Source organism: Coturnix japonica, chromosome 11 (genome assembly GCF_054131305.1).
Source record: "Coturnix japonica strain WE chromosome 11, WE-NBRP24, whole genome shotgun sequence".
NCBI classification, from domain to species: domain Eukaryota; kingdom Metazoa; phylum Chordata; class Aves; order Galliformes; family Phasianidae; genus Coturnix; species Coturnix japonica.
In genome coordinates, this window is record NC_140673.1 from 19,315,963 (window position 1) to 19,335,650 (window position 19,688).

Genomic DNA, 19,688 nt, shown 5'->3' on the forward strand with positions numbered 1-19,688 from the left:
ATGTGTTTCCTAATATAACCAAATACCTGCACAACAAACCATGGAACTCATGAAGCCTAAGACATTTATCTTAAAGAAAATCTACCCCATGAACATTTCCATAGTATCTCTGTGACTGTATTCTCCCAGAACTTAAATTTGGGAAGGAGAACACTGAAAATTATGCCTTTCACACAAGACATTCTCTCCTTTAAGGCGGGATATGAGATTCCACTTTGTTTGCTCCTGGGGACAAGAACTGAAGATGTGACTCCAGCTGAGACAACAGAAAGCTGCAGTGGAAAGTGCAGCTTTAGGCTGAGCTAATTTCACCTCCAAGAAACACAAAGTGCATCAACCAAGTAACATAAGCAACCAAAACAGTGCAAACACATCTTTCCCCATAAGCATCATGAAACACTTTACTCAAGCTTGATACACTCTTGAAATCAGCTTTAGGTCAAACATGGCACACTTAAATTTCAGCTGTGCCTATGACATCTCTTCCAAAATGAATACAGCCATTGCCCAGTAGGGTTGGAAGCTGAAGAGAGCACAAGGCTTTGTACATCTCAAATTCTACTTTTGCTTCTCAGAAAATCCTTACAGCTTGAAACAAACACACCAGAGGTGAGTCAGGGAAAGAGCCCAATAGGAAGTATATATTGCCCCACACCTAGCTTGCATCTCAGTGCAATTCATCTAAACCTCACTCAGCTACATTTAAAATAAATGTTGAGTTACAGTAAATGTTAAGTAATGGTAAAATGTTAAGTTATGGTACACTTCAGTACATTTTACCAGCAGAAGACTGGTAAAATACAACCCTGCAGTGATTGCTTGGCACCCTTAACAAGTTCAGCTCATCACTTCGCTTTTGCTCAGTGTCATAGTAACAGTTCAGCATGGGCACACAGCACTTCCAGACCTTACATGTTCTTAAAGTTCCTCCCTGCCTCTTTCTACTGCACACATACATCCATAACCCCCAATTTTCAAGTGAAAATTCTACAAAAAAATACACATTAAAATAACTTTACATGTATATAAAACAACAACAAATTGAGCGTTGGCCAGACCTGATACTTTTAGAAATGTTTTCTCCCTTCTAAGATGAGGCAGATAATGAATAAGGCAAAGGTTACATTAGAGCATATTCTGTAGATATAAAATTTCATCTAACTCAGGGTTTTCATGGAAAGCATGTAATATTGTCAAGAAATAGCCACCATTAAGAGAGAAAAAGTATAGACACAGCTTGCTCAGAAAGTAATTCCTCCTATTTGTTTCCTCTAATTAAAGCAGAGGAGAGTTGTGCCCACCTATGCCAGCAGCTATTTTGACTACATAAGAACAGTGAGGACAAACAAATGTAAAACCTCCCATAATATCCCGAGGAGGAAAGTACATCAAAACAATTCTGAAGGGCATTCCATAGCAAAATCACCAGTTTGAAAATGCATTGTCATTTAAAAGCAACATTGCTGACTACAGAACACCACTGGTTAATAGGCGTATCTTGCAAGTCCTGCAGCCAAGGACACAATTCCTTTTCCACTGTTAACGTTTTACATTCTCAGCTCCTACTATCAAAGCTTTACACTCCCACTGTTTTGTTTTTTTTTTTTATAATTCTAACATCATAAAAATATTGAAGTTATTTCACACTTCAATATGCCCATGTCAATTTGCCCTCTAACAAGATTTTATCTGAGAATACAGCTGTTCACATAAAAGCTTTGGGAAAGGGAACCAGAGACTGCTTCCATCACAGTAGTGAAGACCCCAAATTGAAACAGAAAATTTAAATCCAGCATTCCAATGTAGGAGAATGCCTGCTCCTGAACTGCAAAAAAAAGAGACTGTTCCCTGCTGTGCTCCCCCGAAAGACCCATTCAGCCACTGGTTTTATCTGCTGAGCTGCTGGCATTATCCAAACTGCCCCCTTTTTCAGAGACTGGCTGAGAAGAATGAGATTAAACAAACCCCCCACCCTCCAAAAGAAAAAAAAAAGAAAGAAAAAGTCCCCATACTTTGTCCCTGTACTTTCCTGATGCTTTATCTCATGTTCCACTGCACTTGAAAGCACAGCAGTAAGGACAAATCTATTTTATGCAGGAGTTCATTTCCCTCTAGGACAAGAAAAAACAAACACTATTTTGACCCCTCTGAAACCACATGAACTGAAAGTACACCCCCCTCTTAAATCCACACTCTTCTTGAAGCACTGGGTTTAACTCCTGGTCTTGTAGCATTGAGCATTATACATTTGCATTATTTCAGCATGCTAAAAACATCTGTAATATGATGACAGTCATTTTAGGAACTAAAAAGCATTTCACATGGTATCTGGTTTAGATGCGTTTTACTAAGTTATGGCTCCAATGTTTCATCATAATGCAAAAATATTACCTATATAAAAGAAAAATAAACAACATTTTCTTGCTTAACAGAGGCATTATTTGGAAAGATATACAGAGAAGGTAAGAAACTCACTGGGAACCTACATATATTCCTATTTCTACATCTCATTCTACACTTGATTATCAAGTTATAAAACCAACCAGACCATCATACTGAAATCTAATTCCTTACATTCCTTACATTAAAATTATTCCAATGAAATTCACATCTTGTCATTTTAAAATATAAAACTTATCCACAGCTCAATGAACACGAGCAGTGAAAGCTGCTTATGGATCTTGAATCACAGCTTCACTGCTCTGAATCTGACTCTCTACACACACCCCGCTCCCCATTACATTCATGCTCCTCTTGAAGCCTTTAGAAACGCTGACCTGATCTCATGCTGTATCCTGAGGTCAGAGTTTCTTTTCTCTTTAGGCCCAGCAGAACAATAACTACCTTGTTATTAATGTTATTCATTACCCATGAAAAATCTACCAGCGGCAAAATCCTTCTATTCCTCATAGAGTCCATCCCAAACTATAAACACATTCTCATGGGAAAGGTTATTACATGCTTCATAATATCTGATAGCTCTCATCCCAGACTTTTATCAAAAGATAATTAACACAATCTGGTTAATTAACAGAAATGATGTTACAAGTTCATAAAAGCTTGTTTCTGATGGTTGTGTTCCCCCCTCTTTTTTCTCATCTTTGTTTTGGCTCCATCTCTTAATCTAGAAAAGGCAAGAGTGAATAAGCGTTATGTGAATATGCCATTTCCTACAGGACAACCCATTGGAAAAATAAGAAGTTACACAGTGGATGAGAAAGAGGTCATTATGGAAAAACTACATCAGTTCTGCAATGACCTAAACCACAGATAGCAGCTGTGAAGAGGTGGATTCTGTACTTTTTTCTAACAGAAATCCCTTGCAATACTTCCTGAACTAACAGCTAGGCACTAGCATTCTTCCCACTCCTCCCCTCTGGGTTCCTCGTTTGCAGCCATGAATCTTATTCACAAACACACTGGGTACTTGCAACTGCAATTGAAGGTATTGGGAGTTCTATTTTGAGCCTATTAGTTGCTATATAATGCTAATACTCTTAAAAAGTCTTAGAATCCCATAACAAGCACACCAACACAAATGGACACGGTTTTCCTCTGTGACTCAATTTCTTTCCCACAAGACAGCTATAATTTCCATGTGCATGTCATGAGACACTGAAAGGCATTAGTGTCCATTATGAAATTAGGCATCCTGTCTTTAGGAAACACCTTTACTATCATGAAGTAACATGTGGCAGAGGGCCACATCCAGGCATGGAGGAACAGATATTAAATAGCTGCTCCCCACTTCAGTGTAGCTAAACCTGCCATGAGCCTCTTGAGAGCACTAAAATCAAAATCAGATTTTGATTATAGACTATATACTATGCTTAGTACGTAATCTGAACAAGTCAAGACTGCAGAGGTGATCAGCTTGGTAATTTACATTTTTGAATGCCTATGTTTGTTATTGAATACTGTTTTTATTTTAACATCCCATAAATGAGACTCAGAATCCACTTCCTGTCATTGCAGTGACATTCAATGGGGACAGTAAAACTCTGTCTTACAGAAATGCATAACACCACACCTCAGCTGAGGAGTTTAGACAAAAGTACTTATTTAGACAAAAGCATCTAGGTACTAGACCTAGAGCACAAGGCACAATCTTTATCTGATAGGCAGTAACAGCAATTAATACCAATTGCTAGGTCTGCCAACACTGCCATTTACAAGGATGCAACTTCAGTCACCTCACAATGTAACCTTTCTCAAAGAACAAACACATCACTTTCATGCTAAACTCGGGGGGGAAAAAAAGCTCCAAACCCCTGCCTGATATTGCAGCGTTTGAGTCTGTGAGTGAAGGGCTGACAGATTTCTAATTAAAATCCCTGGAAACAGAAGCAGTAATGTTCTTCTCCAGTAAGATTCCTCTTTTTTCAGTATAGCCTCCTGAGAATGAGTCCAAGGTACCCAAGAGTAAATCCAAGAATTTTCTGTGTAGTGCCTTAAACCCACTTGATATTTCAGTGACATTTACACCTCTGCATTGTGCCTAGTTTATTACTGTTTGGGTTTCAGAAGGCAGCCATTATTTGCATTGCTTGAAGCTGTTCTCACACAGTCAACGCTTTTAGACAAAATAAGTTTACTACAAGGGCATGAGAATTCAGCTTTGAATACATTTCAGATGATCTCCCTGCTTTGTTCAGAAGAAAGCTTTGGAATTTCATCACGTTATTTTGGCTGTCATTAAGAACAGCTGTGAAGTTATTGATGCAGGATGGTCCTTTCCTGCTCTCCTTCCCTTATGATTTTTTTCCCACAGCACAGCTAAATGCAGTAGCAAGGATGACTGAGCACAGGCAAGCAGGAATAGCTTTGAGGATTGCCAAGTTGTATTAGAAACACTGAATTAAAGTTAGAAAATACCTCTGAGGTCACCAAACTTAACCCATCCCATCATGCCCTCTAACCACATCCCTCAGTCCCACATCTCCACAGTTTTGGAACATCTCCAGAGATGGCAACCCCACCACCTCCCTGGGCAGCCTCTGCCACTGCATCATTGCTCTGAGAAGATACTGTTCCTAATATCCAACCTGAACCTCCCTTGGCATAAATTAATGCCACTTCCTCTCATCCTATTGCTGTTACCTGAGAGCAGAGGTTGACCCTCACCTCACCACAACCTCCTTTAAGGTTACTATAGAAAGCAAAAATGTCTTCCCTGAACCTCCTCCTCCGCAAACTGAACAATCCCAGTTCCCTTGCCCACTCCTCAAAAGACTTGCACACCAGATCCTATTGTATTGTTGTACTAAAGTTAATAAGGTGGTAAGGAAAAAATAGCAATTTTGATAAATCAAAAGGTAGATGGCTTCTCAAAAGGAACTATTTCAGCCACAAAACAAGCAATCTACCAAAGCCAACACTTCCTCTTCACTGTTTGCATGCTACATTGCAAACACACACACAAAAACCAAAGAATCTTTTGAGAGTAAAAAGGAACTAGCTGAAGGAGCTGACAAATCTGAGAGAAAGAACCTGAGAGGGTATAACTAGAGAGAAGGCTGTTAACAGCCAGATCTCATCATGACACAGATGGAGATTCAAAGCTTCTCAGCATTTATTTTCTGTTTCCATAGGTATTTGTTCAAGTGTTTAGTTCATATTTGCAGTTTCATTCTAAAACCACGCAAGAATTTTAATGTGTGAGAATCTCTAGAAAACATTCTCATACAGAATATGAAACTGTTCACAGGAAGAGTCTAAATTCAGCCATTTTGAGATTAGTCATAAAGTTTAATAACCACAACTGAAGTGCAAGCACATGCTGTCTGATTAATGCCATCAAAAGAGCAAACACCAAGGACTGCTCAGGAGAACAAGCTGCTCAGCACATGCCATAAAGCAATGTGATGTCTCAGAAGTCAGGATCTGCTCACAAGGTTCAGGAACGCACTAAGCTCTAGACAGCAAAATATACTTAGTGCACAGATTAGGGCTGAACCATGACTTTTGAACACAGAAAACTGTATGTGAAATTGGCATGAAAACATCAGGGAACATGACCTAATTAGCTACAGAGATTTTCATCATCATCACAAAAAAAGGAAGCAGAGCCACTCATCCAAGATAAACGTTGGCATGATGGTCAAACCATGTGGACAGCATAAACTATTTAAAAAAGGTTTTCACTGGCCTAAATGTTGATTATTCTCAGTTCTAGTAGTCTTATCAGGCAGCACTGCTGGATAACAGTGATGTCTCCTTGTGCATTTTGAAGCTAAGCAGAACTTACCTTACTATTAAGCTTATAGTGATCGTAGCCATCTTTTGTTGTGTTGCTATCTGCTTCACAAGACTCAGAGCCACACAATGACAAGACAGGACAGTTCATACCTTCACCACAAATTAGCAAAATCCACATTAAATATTCCTACATGGACACTGAAACCAAGAACCAGAGCAAGTACCAGAAGAGTAGAGCTGACTACCTGGATTTTCACTGGGAGGTCTGAGAAAGGAAACCTTGCTAATAGTATTAGACAGAATTTGTAGCCTGTCAGCACTCTGATAACAAAGCATGAGAACAGTATTTGAGTCTGACATCAATTACTTTCAAGGACAACTATTAGAAACCAGGTTGTGCTCTGCTTTTGGACAGCTCTAACCCGAATTCCTGTAGACTTGGCCACCTTCTTTTGAATTCAAAGGTAAATCACTGTTATGGAAGAAGTAACACATTTTAGTCAAAATTTCAAAGGACAATGAAACATAAAATAGCATTGGAGATAAGCTTGTTAGCATCAAACCCTTCAATTCACACCAAAGACATTCTTAGAAGCATGCATCAGCACTCAGAGAATCTACACTTCTAAAATTACAAATTTAAGAGTCACCCAAGCAAATACACTGCCCTCCCTTCCCCTTCATGGACTTTGGTTGGGTGCAGCATCTCACTTCAGTTCTTAAATACCATTCAGAATGAAATCAGTACAATTCATAGCTTGTACTTAACAGAGGCTCTCCAAGTGAGAAGACCAAATTACTTTCCCACGTCAGAGCTTTCTAACTTGCCCCTTATAACCTTGCTACTCTCCTCTCCTACCTAATCTCAAGTGTAGCATTCTGACAGCCCAGTTGCAAACTCAGGCTGACACCTCCAAATGTTATTTTTAATGTACTTAACAAGTAATACAAATCTAGAGAAGGATAATTAAATCAGACACTGAGTCTGTATTCCTATAATTGGACCCAAACCTTTTTTTTCCCCACCAAGGAAAGTAGAGCAGTTTGATAATATGGACCAAGCTACATTACATAGCTAGATAAGAAAGAAAAAAACTGAGCAACAGAACAGGTCTGTTCTGTCCTACTTTGAAAGATGCCTCAAGAGCATGAAATGGAGCAAAGATGTATCAAGTGAGAGCAAAGATGTATCCAGTGTAGCAGAGCAAGTATCAATAGCACAGGTCAAGAGCCACTGTGTTATGCCTTCTTGGCTTAATAGAATAATAGAACTGGCTTGTCTACCCAAACACACCACTTCTGGTCCAGTCATTGGAAAGAGCTGATGCTGTCTACCAAAGCAGACAAAGATAAACCAGAGGAAAAAAAAAAAAACAAAAAACAAGAATGTACTTAAACCTTCAACAGCAAAGAATCACACTTCTAGCAGGAAGTTCCAGCTTCTAAGGGATGCCTGCCTTTTTATTTTTCTTCCTTCAGAGCTGAAGAGGCAATTACAAAACATGAAAATACCATTGCTCACGATTAGCTGCACACAGAGTTCTAGGATAACTTAGGCTGGAAATGATCTATAAGATCATGAAGTCTAGTCATAACATAAAACTGACAAGTCTGCTCCTAAAGCACGTCCCTAAGCAGCACAACCACACCTCTCTTCAATACCTCCAGGGATGGTGATTCTACCATTTCCCTGAGCAGCCCAATCCTACGCCTAATCACTCTTTCCATGAACAAATTCTGACATCATACTTCCTCTGTGACTCCCCTCCTCCCAGCTAAGAGTGCTTTTAGCTTGCTACAGAATTTTATAAGCAATAACTCATCAGGAAACACCTTCTGTAATCACAGAACATCTCTTCAGTATCCTTCTGCCAAGAGCCAGCATTTTCAGGTAAACATCTGTAGTTGAAGACTGAGCATTGTGGTAGCATATTGACTACTCATTACTTTTTGCAACTTAAAGCTGTCTATCACTAAAGCATTTTATAGAGTATTTCATATCCAGGGCTAGGAATAAATGCACCAAATCCCACAAGAGCATACACCTGTAGCTTAGCAGCATTCTCTTTTATACTGAAGCCTCCCTATCTGAAGTAAAAGCAAGGCTGGCTTCTGGTTGCCACTATCCATCAGTTCCCTTTTCCCTGGACAGCTTAGGAGTGCGATGATTTATTGTGAAATCCTTTCTCAGCCTTGCCATTAAATAGCATCACTTCAGTAACAAACATTTAAATCCCCAGGGTCTGTACTATACAAGCCTTGATGCATTACTCTCCTGACATGTACCAGAACATAAATAATCACTTAAGTGAGTTTGCAAACTGATTTGACTAAATACTCGACTAACTATTTCAATATCACCTGAATGTATGAACAGGAAAACAAAGCTAGAACTTATGTCATGATTTAGTGACTGTGTTGTTTACACAAAGCAGTGCTGGAAAGTAAAGAGCAATTAGTTGCATTGGAATAAGCAAGTCATAGAAAATCTGAGTTGGAAGGGACCCACAGAGACCACCAAGACCAACTCCTGGCTCCACGTATGACCACTTAAAAATTAAACCATATCAAAGCAGAAACTACATGTACATGACAGGTTTATACCAATCTGCCAAGGCCAGATTGTTGACAAGTGTAAGTAAGTGATTTTGTATCACACCAGTTGAAGAAAAACATGATTCATAGGCTACATAAGCTAATGTGCTGGGAGAAACTGACTCAAGTCTGAACTCTTTACAAAACACACAACTAGTCTGAACTGCCAAGGAGTTACTTTTAAATACACAACACAATAAATCCAGGAGAGTAAGTAACTTTGAGAAAGAGCATTTCAAATACTCTGCAGTGTATCAGGATGGATGATCATCTTATCACACAACCTCACTGGCAACTGGAATGCCTCTCCACATTTTCCTTCTCAGCTTTCAAAGGGGCTGAGGAGAATAAAGTTACTTGAACCCACTCTGATGTATTCTGTCTGAATCGTGGCCTTGTTTGCAGAGTATAGATAAACAAAACCCTCCTGCCTCAGATTGTGAAGGGTATCTTCCCCCATACACATGAAAATAAATCAAAATTCAGGCCCTCCTCATAATATTCTATGGGGTTTTTGTAAGTGTTCTCAGGTAATCAGGTATTTCCTCAGACTTATCAATAATTGAGTTTGAAGCTTGCGTGCTTTACTCCAAAAAGCTAAGATAACAAAATCATGTAATATTCCACATTGGAAAGGACCCACAAGAATTATGGAGTCTAACTACTGGATCCAGGCTATACCACCCAAACCCTAAAGCTGAAAGCAGCGTTCCAGTGCTCTCTGAACCTCAGCAGCTTAGAGTGTGCCCATCACCCCCTGGGGCAGAGCTTTTCCCTGACCCTCCTCTGTCCCAGCTCCATACCATTCCCTTGGGCCCTCTAGTGTCCTCAGAGAGCAGAGCCCAGCCTTGCCCCTCTGCTTATACCCTCATTTCACACGTGTAAACATCACCCACACACATCAAAGTCCAGACAGCATTTTCTTCCTCCAGGTACTCACAACAGTGGGAACTTCTATTGCTGGCTCCAGCAGTCAGAGCACTGCATACTACATACGAATTACTTAATGTCTGGGAAACACTCAAAGCCTAAGGACATCAGTGCCAGGCAAGACACAGGAACAAAACAATGGCACAGTTTCCCCACAATGGTGCACTCCCATTATTGCTCGAGGCCCAGAAGCAGCTTGTTTCAGCCAGTTTCTAAAAGAGTTTCTTGGCAGCACACGAAATTGACTAACACTGACCATCTTTTCCAGTTGCCCTTTGCCAAAGCCTCATAAAGGGTGTGTCTTCCTGCCAGATTCAGAGCACAGCAGGCTCAGTGATTTAGTTCAACTGTGAATTCAAGCTGAAACCTTACAGTGAGAGTAAGGGGGAGTCAGAGCCTCTGAGTTGCAGGGCAAATAACCATCAAAACATAAAAGAACAGCCTACAAAATATACACAAGAATTTTATAGTTCTCATTTTAATATCTGTCTTTGCTTGCAAGTATGCTGCTTTCAGCAGTGATGGCTACCTCTAGATGTTGTCATGTAGCAGTGCTCTTGTCTTAGTTACAAATGTTCCATCTCTCTCACACGATACATCTGTTTCTCTGGCTAATCAGCAAGAGCAAGGCCCCATTGCAGGTCCAGGCACGGTATCATTAAGAAATCAAAATTTTTACTCCACTTTACGAGTTGAGTCCTCCAGAACATAAAATAAATCACATAATTGACAGCTTCTGTGCTATAACATTAGGCTACTGGGGTTCTCTTTTACAGTAACAACATCAACACACATTTATAAAATCTCTCAGGAATAGCAGAGCAGAAAGGAGACAAATCTTGACCAGCTATTCATTGGCCTTCCATTCCTTTCAGAAGTAAAGACCCCTTTGAGAACACATGGTTCCCTTCTTCTAAAAAACCTTTACAACTCCCTCCTCAGAACAGGTTACAGGGATTACTCTGTGTCAGATGTGTGGCAAAACACTGCTACATGAAGCAAAGCTTTTGCTGTAAAAGACAAAAGCCAGATTTTCTTCCATCATTACATTGAAATAGTAAATCACAGAATCAAATTGTCACACCTCAGAGAGGGAGTTCTGCCTTCCTGAGAGTAAAGGAGTAGATGATACAAATTTAGACCAGAGCCACGCAAGGAGCTCATTTCACAGCTTTTTTGACCAACATAAAAAACCACATTCCAAATTAATCTGAAGCATTCTCAGTATTCAGGGATAAATAAAATTTACATCATTCCAAAATACACTGCATAAGAAGAAGAGAGGCCATACAGTTGCCTCTGATAAATTTCATAGTAACTGAAGAAAGACATTAACTATAGTAAATAAGAAAGGAACAACTTACCCCATTCTGAAGATACAAGCTGAGTGGAAAGCTCCCAGAAGGCAGCAACCTCCACTTAAAAAGGTCTCCCTTAATGAGATTAGTGAGAGGTGGACCTTGGGTCCACTCCCTCTAATCACACAAGTGAATTGCTTGTACCTGTGCTCCCAGGGCTGGTCACACCTCTTCAGCAGGTGCTCAATCACTGTTTCAGGTCATGACCTAACAGTCCCCATACATACACTCAAGCCAGAATAAGGGATTATATTTCAGAAGCTTAAGAAATTTATCAAATCTGTACATGAAGCATGTAGATTGTAAGTTAAATGTTCATTGTGTATTTTGCAGAAAGAGTCACTAATTCTGTTTTTCAGGCAGTATTTGGATTAGTCACTGTTTAAAGCAGGAAAAAAGCACAGAAACACATCAAACTTTATGCACATACACTATCAAGTTTCCATTATAATTGCTCATTAGCGAAAAGAAAATTGCAGGATGGTTTATGACTGCTGCATATTTCTGCATTGATTTTAGACTGCAACTTAAGCATTCTGTAGATTTTTCTTTCAGTAGATGATTGTAGACCACACAATACTACAACCAAAAGACCTTCCGATGCAGATAAAGGAAGTTTTAGGGAGGATTAAAAAAGGATAGAAATTAAGGTGTTTTTTTCCCCCCTAATATGTTGTTAGGAGCCTCAAGCCACATTTTATGTATTCACTCAAGTCCCTGCAGGTTTGATTCCATTCTGGAATTATCTTGGTTCAGTTAGAAGGCACTGTGCTCAGATGAAATAGATAAATACAAAGGATAAGACAGTAATTAAAGGTTGCTTTTTCCCAGCTTTGACACGTCGTTTGTCCTTTTGAGCTCTACTCACAGCTACAGGACTGCAGTGACATCTCTCTCTCTGAGCAAGGTTTGCATCATTTAACCTGCCTCCATCACAGGAGAAAGTTGTTTGTGAGGGTGAATTATATGTGGGTATACCAAACAGGCAGTCATTGCAGCTACTGTACTTCAATTCAGTCCTCTCTTTTATATTGCTACCAACAGTTACTCCACAGCTATTTTCTTGCACTCTTCCAGTATCATCAACACCCCACAGAAAGAGTGTCTTTTCCCCCTGTGTTTTGTGATTGAAGTATCTCAGCTACGTAGCATGCTAAAACATAGAATTAGTGTTCCTGCAGGATCAACTGCACTGGATTAGAATTTCAACCCTAGATTAATGCTCTGAATTAATTTGCAACAAGCCCACACAAAAACTTGTAGTGATCATCTCATCACAGAGTGGAAAACGAGTTTAAAATCTTTCTTTTCTTCTGTATGGTAGTTCTGCTTTTTCATTCAGGTCACTGACTTAGAGAGTGATGGGAAGGAAAGGGTAAATCAGATTGCAACTCAGATTCCTATATTCTTTCCCTTTGTCTCTCACCAATTGTAGACTTTCCCATCATCAACTCCAATAGAAAATGAATTGTGACTCAATGACCTAAGAAAGTTCAAAGCTATTAAAACAGCAAATCAGCACAAGTGGGTGGGAGACAGAGCTAACAGAGAGCACATGCTACCATCTGCTCATTTGAAGGCTCATTCTCAGTAGTTCTGAGTGCTCCCGGTGCCAGCCGAAGCCAGGTAGAATGGCAGGAGATCAGCTCATCAGAAGATCAGGCCTGCTGATTTAAAGACTATCCTGAGGCATAGAAAGCCTATTAGTGGGATAAAAGAATGGAAGACGATGACTGTCAGTGAAAGTCGAGTGCTCTAGGAAAACAAGGGAAAGCTAGCAAAAAAATAGCCTCCTTCATACCAGATTCCTCAGAAAGATGTAAAACTCAGCATTCTAATAATCCAGGGGTAAGATACCTATCGGGAAGAAAAAAGGGATGAAAGTGGTGCAGTAATGTTGCAGAGCTGTTTTTAGGGTGACTGCCGAACAGATAGTTGATGGGAGCACCTAAGGGAATGCTATTGTGTCTTCCATCAAATAGAACCCATCTCTGCAAAGGGATGGTTTAGAGATTCTTCTGCTACTGCAGGAGATAAAGCACAAGCAGGTACGCACAGAAACACCCTGCAGCTCACATGCCCAGCTGTTCAGCCCCTTCCAAATCTGCATAAATATTATGAATTATATTTCACTACGAAGCATATGCTCCCTAGTACCCATATGTGATCTTGCTGTAAAGCCTTGATTCAAGCGAATTTCTCTTCCCTCGCTTAGTAATTGCCTCTCCTGCTGATAACAACAGTTCTATGAAGAGGACCCCAGTGATATCTTTATGCAATGTATTCAGTCTGAAAACCCTAAATACGTGCTAAATACTAAAAACACGTTACACATGCTTCTTCCTCATACAAATGTGAAAATGAGGCATTATATTTCAGTCTGTGTTGATAGACAGGAGAGATTCACTGCTCAGCCTTTTTGTCAGCCTTCCCTTTACCCTTTTTCATCCTCAAGGCCATTTAGCAGCAGGCATTTCTCTCAGCTGTATCCTGCTGCTGTTTCTCTATTGTGATCATTTTTCTCCACTTCTGGAAATGCAGAGGTAGTCTGAGTGAAGCAGACTGTAACCAGCGTGTGGCAGTAATAAAGTGCTCCATTCTATCAGATGCGGAACACAAACCTGTGAGAGAGAACAAGTTTGTACATTTTTTCATTTAAGATAAGAGCGTCTCTCTTAATAAGAAAGATAATAACTCTTATCACTTAATAAGAAAAGTTGGAACAGACATCTGGAAAGTGGGATGCTCCTAGGACCTGTAAGGAGCACTACACACAACTCTTCTTTTCAACATGACCTACACTGAAGAGCCTCCAAGCAGTGAACTCCCAATGCTTCCCTGTTGGTAGCTGCATTCTGAATGCAGGAAGTATAGTGCAGAGGGAGAAAAAGCACAACTGAATGCAGCCTCAGACCTCTTTATGTAAGCAGAGGCTTTCATCTAGCCAGAAAAACAGATGAAAGCAACATATTTAACCCAGGAGAATATAAGTTTCCTCTTGGAGACAGACACAGAGAAGAACAAGGGGATTCCAGAGGGTAAATACGGTATTCATAAGAGGCAGCTTAGAGAAAAGTGAGTGGAAAGGACGTGTCATTTTCAAGGAGTTCTTCAGAAAAGATCATCTTTAATGGTTCCCAGATCACTGAATCCCAAGTGCTGTGATAAGTTAAGTTGTTAGCATACTACATCCTCAATTACATAGCTTATCTCACCACTCCAACATCTAGTTCAGTCTCATATACTGCAGTAGAATATATTGAAAGAACAATGCTTTTAGTTGCTCATGAAGAAGGGGAGGATATAAGTGTATTGAATTGCTTCATTGTATTGTGCAATAGTGATTATCAGTTGTTACCAGAGCTGAATAGTATTTAGATGTGTTATTTTTACACTACCTTGTTGCCATCATTTAGATGCTTTGAGTTCTGCCTATATTTTTGTAATTAATCCACATTTAAGTTTCCACTGCCAGGGGTGGTTTCCATGGTGATATGTTAGGAGCTTCTCTCCTATTTCAATAAGATAGATCCCAAAAAACTTTGGAGTAAACACAATGATGGGTCCTGAGTGTGAAATGCACAAGATGTGAGTTCAGAAATTAAAGGCAGACTGGGTTTCCAGGTCTCATCCTTTTTCCCTCTGCAAGTTTCCTGATGAAAAAGCAATGATGTTATGAATTTAATCAACATTGTTAGTGAGCCCTAAGTTCCACATCACAATTGCACATTGACACTGGTTGCTACAGATTTAAAACAACTCGGTGAAAATTCACTATTGAAAACTATATTTTGATAGCCTAACTCATACATACAGCCCCACACATGCTTTGATATAAACCAGGAAGAAGCGGAGTATAGCTCCGATGTGCCCTGAATTGATGCACAGAATGAACAGCTTTCTACAATAAAAGAACTTAATACTGGGGCCACTAAGATTTGCATGTTACTGATGTTCATAGAACTGCATGCAAACTCTTGTGCAAAACTCCCACTGACATAGACAGGGAATGCCCACGTGTCATTAGTCAGAACACACACAGAGGAATTAATCAGCAATAGGTACTGCATTGACACTACACTTACTTAGTTGATACCTGCTAGTAGCTTTGTTACATGTATTTCAAGGACATCATAATCTCATCTTCCATGGAAGAACAAAACTGCTATTGTAAAAATCAACAAGGAATCTACTCCTCCTTGCTAAACAAGTGTCCCTCCTCTCAATGTCTTAGATGGGCAGTCTTTCACTCTCTGAATAACAGGATTATAAAACAGTCAGCACTGCCAAGGGCAAGAAATCAAGCTCGATGGCCTGATGCAATATGGCAATTCCTACATCGCTACTAGTAGCTCATTTCCATACAAAATCCTTCAAACAGCTCGACAAGAATCCCAGACTCCCTCAGATAACTCTGTCAAAAGAATTTGCATCACATGCAACATTTATTACGTCCTTCAGGCATTCCACATGATTTGAGTCTCACATTGGCATCTGTACAGGTCCAGGTGCATGCTGTATTCTGAGAGGCTCTGAAGGAATCCCTTAACAAAGGAGCTCTAAGAGGCAGCCAAGGGCCTAAGTAGCAACATGGTTGGTTGGGGTTGCATGGAGATTGTGAGACAGCATTAGCTGTGTGAAAATACCTTTTCAAGGCAAAAATTAAGACACGGTAGACATACTGCATTAAGGAACAGTCTGGCACACGGGTAGGTAATTGATTCTTAATGTTTTGTATATTTGTAAAAGGGAGCATAAGGAAGCAATTAAGCCTCCATGCTGCTTATAAGCTGTAGAGTTGATTTTTGAAAATCTGTCATATCTTATTTGATAGAAAATGAAAGGAGCTTTCAGCCTGCCAAGCCTTATGCTAAACCAAGTAGGCAGTGCAGTTTTGTTCTGACAGTATTTGTCACTGACATAGCGTTTGAAACCAAAATGTGCTCTCCCCACATGCTTTTATCATCAATTATCTTCCCTTCAATAAAACTGCAACTCTTAGACAGAAAACAATCCTACGCTTCTTACAAAAGGTGAACAGAACAGCAGCTGTTTACTTTAGAGAGTGCAGTTGCATCAGATCAGCTTCTGCTCCCCTCCAAAAAAAAGGAGCTGGGACTTAAAAAGCACCATGAGCTGCATTTCTGTCAGAATTCTTGTTAGGCTGCATTGTTTCCTCAGTTGCTGGAAAACATACAAAACAAATATTGGGGAAATAATAATAATAATAATTTCCTTTTCTCTGACTTCTTTTGCTTGTTTGTTTTGGTTTTAAGTACAACTGTATTCTCTTTGAAATATTGAAGTGCCTCTAATTGGAATTCCAAAATAAATAAACAAATAAACCCCAGTCAAACCCTACAGAAAGGAAGGAAAGCAGAAATGAAGCAGCTATCTTCTATTTTAATATGGTAAGCTGCCCTCCAGCAAGTATTTCCACAAAAGAAAGATGAGGATCTTACGAACTGAGAGGCAAGAAGCAGCATGCTCCATGTGCTGTGCTATAGAAATAATAGGAAAGGGCTCAATGCAGCAGCAGTACTTCATCTAATCTCATTTCCTTTGTGATACTGTCTCCATTTAGGCTTCATACAGGCTGTTACTTCTTCCTTTTCAGTAAGTTTTATTGAATCTTTGTCTAAGTCATTTCCTACTTGTTGGTGCTGAAATCTATTATTACACAATCTTGCTGAAGCTAATCATATAATGTATTCTACATACCTACATGCAGCAACTATCTCCCACAATCTCTTAAATGTCTGAGAATTACTATTCTTCCCCTTCATACAGTCCATCATAGGTAGACCATAGCCCTGGCTCTTGAGGGCTGAAAGAGATGCACTTGTAGCACATTGGTGGGCTTCTACTGTTCCAGAAAGTTGTCTACACTATAGTCTGGCCAGCACCCTTTGCATGATGTATCTGTCACTAGCCATGGCTCTGCTGGAGAGCACCTTATCATCACTTCATTGGACTGCTACGTATCTAACAAGGGTTATAGTCATTTGGCAGCATTCATCACTAGCTTCATCACAATGCTCCTTAATGGCTTCTGAACAGAATGCAAGTCCATCTGGTGCCCTGAGGTGAACTGACAAACTCATTCTGCAGCAGAGAACACAGCCAGCAGCTCCTTCTTAATTTGAGCTCATCTCCCTTTTCTGCCCATTAAAGCATTGCAAGCTCTACCATATTGGCTTTGCCTCAGCACAACTTTGCTATAAACATCATTACCTTCATTATTGTACTTAAAGCTCCACAATAGCACTAAAGCTGTAGGGTGGCCTTACAACTTTCCCTGCTTTTTCAGACAGTTTTTTGACCATGCTAAATCTTTAAGCTGTCACACAAATCTGCAAGTGCATCACATCTGGAAACACACTCAGTCACTGTTCTAAGCCACTTCTGCATGTCTTGAGTCAGCTGTAATTCCTGATAATTGTTGACACAGCTTAGCACCACATTAATTTTCTCTTCTTTGAGGCATCCTTGTGTTGCAGGAAAAGTAGCATCAAATGCAGCCTTCATGCTCGAAGTTCCCTCCAGCCCCAGCTTCTCTATGCAGTAAAACGCCTCTTGAATCAGACTGAAAACCAGAATTGGTTTTCTTTAGGAACGCTTCCAAAAACTGCTAGCAAAGCCTGTCAGGGAGATGATGCTTCTTTACTGTATTAGTTTCCTGAACTGTAAACTCACCAAGGAAAATATGATCTATACCTTCTAGAAATATTGAATAAGCATTACATTTATGACTTCTTGCCTGACGTTTTTGATGTGTTACATTTGTACGAGGCCCTTGATGATGCTCCCAGGACAAACATCAGAATATGATTATTGTTTCCTTTGACAATCTTTTTATTACAGTAGTTTATAGGTCATTAAAGACAATGTCTTTGACCTTGTTTTTTTTCTTTCTTTTTGAGATCTGAGTGAACAGTACAGCAACCTGTCAAAATACCATCTTGTCCATAATATGAAATAGCTTGTACACCAAGCAATTTTTATCCTTTGTGTATTGTTGTTTTTGAAAGAAGACATGCATAATAGTCTTCCAAAAGTTCAGCTGACAGCAATAGTTACGGCTAATGGAGGCAAAAAAAAAGGACACAGCCTTGTGTGGAAATCTGTCATTTTGACCTGACTGGATCATCTGCTGTGTTTTATTTTCATTGTGAACTTTCTATTAATACAGTCACAGCTTGTTACTGTCACAAGCAAAATGGTTATTATTTTAAGATCACTTTCATCTGGAGAGCAAATGTGAAGAGACTGCTTCAAAATGTCAACCACAACGTGGTGTAATTGATACCACAAAAGGAAGCGATTCCACCTTGAGGGACCTGAACTGCCCCAGAAACTGGGCCCATAAAAATCTCATGAAGTTCAACAATGTCAAGTGATGGGACAAGAGAGAAAAGGTACTAAAAAAAAATTAGGAAGACTTAGGTTAGATGTGAGGAAGAAAGTATTTACTGTCACAGCTGCCCAGAAAGCTATGGGTGACCCATCTCTGGAGTTGCCCAAGGCTGGGCTGGATTAGGCCCTGGGCAGCCTGAGCTGGTAGGGACACTGCCCACAGAAGGTGGTTGGGACTCAGTGGGCTTTAAAGGTGCCTTCCAACCTAAGCCATTCCATGATTCTATTACACTTGTTATCAACTTGCTTTGCAAGCAGAACTAGATTTCATGAATTAGTAGCTTAGCTAAAAGAAATTTCACCAGGCATCCTTATGATTTGCAATGAAAACAAGTATTAAATAATCATACAGGAATAGCAAGACAGATTTTACACATCTAAATGCAATCTTTAGTAATATGGGTCTTTTCTCATGCTAATAATACAATTGCTTAGATTTAGCAGCAGAAGACAATTGCATGTCATCAAGCAGTATAATACAAAATGAGAAACTTTTAATATCTGAGAAAAACGACATCATTAGCATTCATAGCATAGCCTATAATGTACCGTATTTCCATTACTTAAGAGTAGCATTTGTTTGATCTATTCAGGGCAATTCTGGATAGGGGGAAGTAATTCATGGACTCAATAATATTACAGCATCCGAGACCAAGAAGAATATCGCTCCCTTTGCTGCTCACCACAGAACGTCTGGGTACAGACTGCAAGGACATATTCATGTTTAATTATTATGAAAATGTCACGTAAAAATGAGAAAGGAGCTAAATCACTGTACTAAGATTTAAACTGGAAGCCAGTGAGGTTTTAATAACGCTCTATGAGTGAATTATGTTTCCAATAACACATAAATGTATTATGAAACTTCAGCCAATAAAAAGCAGTTTCCTACAGCTTAATGTATTTGAGAAGAGAATGGCTGTACTCATGGTAACAGAAATACCAATTATGAATCAAACACATAGTTTAATTCACTTTATTATAGCTGCAGTTATTAGGTTAAGGCAAAAGCCACGCTTAAATACTTTCCCTTCAGTTTGCAAAAGTGAAGAGGCAATGTTCATTTCCTCAAATTTATGGGAGCATAATAATTAAACCCCAGCACTTCTTTGTGGTACCATGAACCCTCTTGGCTCACCTCTCGTTTTAACAGCATTCCTGCCATGCTGCAGGCAACTTCATACCTCTCTC